General features: G+C 44.8%; 1 protein-coding gene across 1 annotated transcript in view; it reads right to left on the bottom strand.

Annotated features, from left to right (window-relative positions):
- Drgx (Dorsal root ganglia homeobox) overlaps positions 1 to 6,000 on the bottom strand; it is a 51,746-nt gene that overhangs the window by 22,388 nt on the left and 23,358 nt on the right. The gene's annotated exons all lie outside the window — the stretch shown is intronic.

Raw genomic sequence — 6,000 nt, 5'->3', positions numbered from 1 at the left:
TATAAAGGATCGGGATGGGGGGGGGGGGGGGGGGTCGTGAAGTGCGCGCGTGCGCGTATGTGGACTTCCGGTGCGCGGCTGCGGCTCCGAAACGACATAACGCGTCGATTCCCATTAGGGGCGGCGGGCGTAAGGAGGTGGCGGGTGGCGGGAGGCGAGTGGCTGGTGGCTGAAGACTGGTGGCTGATGGCTGGTGGCTGGTGGCTGGTAGCTGGTGGCTGGTGGCTGGTGGCTGGTGGCTGGTGGCTGGTGGCTGTAGAGGGAGAAGGGGGACGCGAGGGGAGAACGAGAGGAGGGCATTCTAAACTCGTGTAAATAAGTAACGAGGGTATTGAAGCCATCGCTCGTGGAACTTAATAAGCCTAGAGTCGTCAATTTGTAATGCGATTGCGCGTGTGCGCGAGCGCGTGCACGAGGAGGCGGGAAGCGGCCCTTACGTAACTACGTCCGCGTCGGGGCGGTACGCCACGGAGAGCGTCGGCCTCGGCTTTGTCGGGGCTCGACGCTGCGAAGGGACAAATTGAATTTTAGATCGAGCGCGCCTCGCGATCTCCTCTCCCTCCCCCCGTCCACGCCGTCCGCCCACGCATTTACATACGTACACAGGGTTAATGTGGATGTGTAGGTGGCAGTGCTTTGGGAGGTCGCGAGAGAGGTAGAGTAAGCGAGGCGTCCGCTCACTCACGCAGATGATACTAATTGAAATTTGAAATTGATATTAGAGAATTATTACTACCCTCTGTGCAAACGCAATTACGCGGGCGCGTCTCGGGTATCCGGGAGTAATTGTCGTCGAATTTAACGAGGGCCGCGGCCGCGGAGCCGACGTCGGTCAGAGAGCGAGCTGTTTTTCTACATTGTCGCACCCCCGACGGCCCGTGGGCACCCGCCCTAGGGATGATCGGATTATAAACCTCCAGCAGATGTTCAATTTGAAATACGAGACGGGGCCGCGAATGGATCGATGGGCCGCATGTATCAAAGGGCAGAGGCCTCGCGGCTTCTTGTGGCCGCCGCGGAGGTGAAAGTCTCGGCTGGGTATCTCGGGGAAAGGGTGACTGGACAGGGGATGAAATGGTCTGGGGATGAACCGCGGATGGGCCTCTGTTTGCTCATTGGCCTACCCCTGTTTTATTGCGCGATCATCCGATTGACCCGAAAGGCTTCGACGACACGTGCATTTACCCTTCGGGGGAGCCTTCTTTCATGCGCCTCCATTCTCTCACTCTCTTCCCCCTTCTTAAGGCCCATCGTCAATCTCGAAGATTCCGTCGAGTACGAGAGATGCAATTGTTCGCGCGGTTATCTTATAAGAGCGAGCGCAAGGGCCGTAATGCGTCATTCCGCTCGGCTATTCGCTCTTTAGATCCCGCCAGGAGAGTGTAAATAACACAGAGGCCAGTCGAGTCTAATTCCTAAAGCCTGAATTATTCAGCGATTATGTTAAAGGGGCTGCGGAGCCTCGACTATGCCACTTTAGGCTTTGAAAAATTGGGCGAAAGTTTTTAATTTTGTCCCTTCGCGCGGCACGTCAGCAATGGATAGTGTAAAAACTGGAATAATTGTAAATAATTCCGAGCCTCGTGTTGTAAATGATTGGAGCTCACATTGATAAAATAAAAAAATTATTTATCTAAATGACGATCCGACAATATTTATCAATTGCTTATTCTCGCGTACGTTACTTTTCACTTGTAGTCCAAAAATAAATTTATGGATGTATATCTAATAAAACATTAATGAAATAATAAAACGGCCTATTTAAGAAATTGCGTCATGTGTCTAAAGATACAACGCAGATCTTGTGAATCTGATCTTAATAACTCTAAATAAGTTATTGCCTTGTACGAGACATTTTAAAAAATATCCGAATTGATTCTTATGCGTTAAGTGTATATGTAGTCGTAAAGATTATTACAAAAATACCATGAATTCTTTATTAAAAATGAAGCAATTTAAGAATTTATTTTTTCAATTGTGGGAAATAACTTTGGCATTTTTCATTTTCATTACATACGTATGTATGCATTAAATTTTTATTTAAATGAGAAAATTAATATCAATCAATGATTATCATTAAGAATATATATATATATATATATATATATATATATATATATATATGGTATTTATCTAAATAAGATAGAATATTAATATTACAAGAAATTAAAATTAAAATCAGATGAAAATTATTATAAAACTTCAACAAAAAAAAAACAAAAAAAATATATATATAAAAAAAACGTAAGGAAATTTAATGATGTCAGCTACAAAAAAAAAAACCCTTTTTGTTTGTTTATAAATAATAGCTCATACAATAATATCGCAAACAGAGTTTTATAATGTAAGCATCTTGGTCATCGTAATAGAGTAACTAATATTTTTATAAATAATAATAATTTTTGGCTCTAAAAATAATTAAACCAATTATTTAATAACTTTATGCTCTGTATTTTTCTTTAGAAAGAAAAAGACAGAACAATGAAGCAATAAAAGAAAAAAAGCAACATGTAGAAATCATATGTAATTTTCTCAGTTATAATTAAAATTGAAAAAGTTCTTATACAATATTTATAATGTAATAAAAAAAATTATATCTACTAATTGTAACGAATTTCAGTCTAAAGAGGAATGTAATATTTTCGGTATTTCCTTTGAAACAGAATTGGCGAAATAAAATGTCGCGACTCGTTTGAGTTCACGCAAATATAATAAAACAAACAAGATTAATATGAACTAATGAATAAAAATTGCCATTGCAATTTTCGCATAGTTGTCATAGCCTTGAATCGTACATGCATTCGTGCATACATACATACATGTACGTACGTATATATGCATATATGTATACATATATATACATATATCTATATATATATATATATATATAAAGATAGATAGATATAATTAATAAAAGCTAGTAGCTTTTGAAATTATGACTCGCTACCGTATCTAATTTCCGCGAAAGCCGTCAATAAACAGACTTGGATTCGGCGTTACAGTCCGTGCGTTGATTATTGAGTCGCTAATTGTATAATTGTCGTTGGTGATGAGCGAAACGCTAAGTTGCGGCGGTGGCGGTGGCGGTGGCGATGGCGTTGGCAGCGTCGCGTACTACAAGCTGCTGACGTCAACATTCAATAATTCGACACGCGACGTATCGCGACAATATCGCGCCCGCTACTCCGCAATTAGCGCGGTTACCAATTAAAGCCGATATCGCGCTCTTCTGTGCTCTTTGTTTGGCGAGTGAGAGAAGCTCGGCCGACGAACCAAAATCACTATACACCAACGCGACTAGCTAGCTAACTTCCTTGACGAGTATCTCCGAGTATCTCCGAGTATCTCATCTCCTATCTCGCGAAAGCGAGGCTATAATTCATCCGAGGCGTGTTATCGACATCTGTCCAACGGGAAGTCGAGCGAAGAATTATAATAAGCGAGTTCGGCCGTCGTCTCCCTATACGATGCGAAATAACAATTATTAATTCACCTAATCGCATCTATGCCATATGCCCTTACTCTTTACGTTTTAGCGCTGCCCTCAAATGACGAAATTGGTAATCCGATGTATTTACAGCATTTACGACGTTCAATTGCATAATCATCGAAATTTCCAATTGTATTATTAACCCTTTTGTACTCCACTTTTAGCTATTCCCAACAACAACAACAACAACAACAACAACTTGGCCTGTTATTTTGTGACGCGGTAGAGCTTTACGATAGCCACCTAAGCGAGCTAATAAGGAAAACCTTAACATTGATAAAAATCATTCAAAATGGCTAGACTATTAAAATAAATCCCCTTGTAGACATCATAATTCGATATTATTCAAAGTCGGTATTGTTTACAAAAATTATTACCATATTAGAAGCGATTAATTACTCCGAGGCTAAATAAAATAAAACAAGATCTTTAGATATTAAGTAGAAAGATTATGCACTACTTATTCGTATCTTTTTAGGTAAATTTTATTGGCCGTCGGCTTTAATATGATACAATGATTTGTTTTGCGCACCCTTACTATCTATCTATCTATCTATCTATCTATCTATCTCGTTAGTTATACGTTATTTATAACTGCTAAACTGCATAATATCGACGCAGGTGGCACTGTAACTCCACTTTCGTTACATTAAATTGCCTTTTCATAGAGAAAGCTTGTATTGGGGAACTGCATCGCCGCTACGTACATTGAACAAAGGCCGATGGTGCGATGAGGAGCCACCAAGTGGCGATCCCTTTCGCTTTCTACGGGAATGTGACGGGGTTGTTGGGGCCAGATTTGCGCAAGGAATGTTCCTCGGATTCGCGAATGGGAGGAGACACATTGGCAAACGCTTAACGGTCACCGATGCCAGTCGAATCCTCGGGGGCGAAAGCTTGGCTCGAGCGGGGCCCGATCGCCACCACGAGAAAGTACGAGAAAGCGCCTAGACCGTGGCTCGCAGGCCCCCTTAATCGTGCCGCAAGCCAGTCTTGTCAGCCCAGAAGGCGCGGCGGGGGTCGTGTCGCCGCGAGTGAATACGAACAATTAGGAGAAATTCGGCGACGTCGCCGGAATTGAATGCTTTATTAGCGGCGCAATGGCAGTCGCGCTCTCACCAACCAAGTAGCCAACTAAGGAATGCGCCTGGCCGGCGGCCCGCTTTATTAATGCGTAACGCGCGGCCGCGAATTGGAGGGAATTCATTAACGACAGCTGAAACTGGATGCAGCGCGCTCTAGCTCCGGGGCCCTTATACTTGCAGCATGACACAATTCAATAAGCGATCTCGTCCCGCGTGTCTCGCTCGACCTCCCCGCACCTACGATCGTCGTGCCCGTCGTAGTCATCGTCCTCGTAGTCATCGTCCACCAGCCTTTACTACGCTAACGCCTCGTCTCTCGACAATAACGTGATTATGTTGCGAGTCTCTCCCTACTCCCACTCCACGCTTTGACACCGTCACCACAATCACCGCCACCACCACCACCACCACCACCACCACCACCACCACCCCCCGCGTGTTCCCTACGTCTCGTCGTCATCTCCTCGTCGTCGTCGAGTCAAGTAGACGTTCGCGCGCGAGACTCCGGGACTCGTTTTGCATCGAGCAGGCGACGCGTCGTCGATACGCCCGTCTCCTTTATCCGCAAAATTGCCTTCGCCCGAGCCAATAATGCATCGATGACGCTCCGTCGAGCCGATACCCAGTGATTCGCGAGATTGCCGAATCCGTCGGTCTATCCATTACGGCATTCGATCGACCACGCGTATCACAATTTATGTCCTTTGCCGAGCGTTCGACACTTGCTTATCCCTTAATTAACCGCTTGTCCAACCGCTTGGCCGTTCGATCGATCGCCTCGTGATGAGTGGATGGCCATCCGCTCTCGATGATTCTTGAGGAACGAGTGCTGAAAGCTAATTAGTTATCAGTGAGATTAAAGGACTACTAGTAGTCTGTCGCATTACAAGCGATTACGATGCATTATTATTTGAGCGCGCGTTCGACGATTCGACACTAAGACACTCGAACGTCTGGTGGTTTGGCAATCTGCTGCTGGGCCATCGGAGGGCGATCAACTCGAAGGATGGAGCGATATACAAATAAATTGATTGATTTGAAATTTAATTTGCCTGGTGTACCGACGTATTTCATGCACCATTGATGCATCCCTTCGACTACTTTGCTCTTGGTTTGTTTAGAGAGCAGTTGCCGAGAGCAACATATTGAAACCTCGGCTTTTGTATGTTGTGGAGTTGGAGGCCAAAAAATGTCCGATATGATGATGGAACCGCCGGGGCGCCTCCTTATATCCACTTGTGCGCCGCGTTCGCTCTTGCATCTCTTTCGCTCCCCGTGCCCCCTCGGCCCCTTCCATTCGGGCAAATTGGCCCGAGGCGTCGCTAAACCCCTTCCATAACTTTCACGGCATACAAGCCGCAATGTGTAAGGATGAATAGACGGGGTATTGGGGTTCACCAAATCGACCCATCAGTGCAAACTTTT

The sequence above is a fragment of the Ceratosolen solmsi genome, unplaced genomic scaffold (genome assembly GCF_000503995.2).
Source record: "Ceratosolen solmsi marchali unplaced genomic scaffold, CerSol_1.0 scaffold30, whole genome shotgun sequence".
NCBI lineage: Eukaryota > Metazoa > Arthropoda > Insecta > Hymenoptera > Agaonidae > Ceratosolen > Ceratosolen solmsi.
This window is presented reverse-complemented; position numbering and strand designations above follow the sequence as displayed.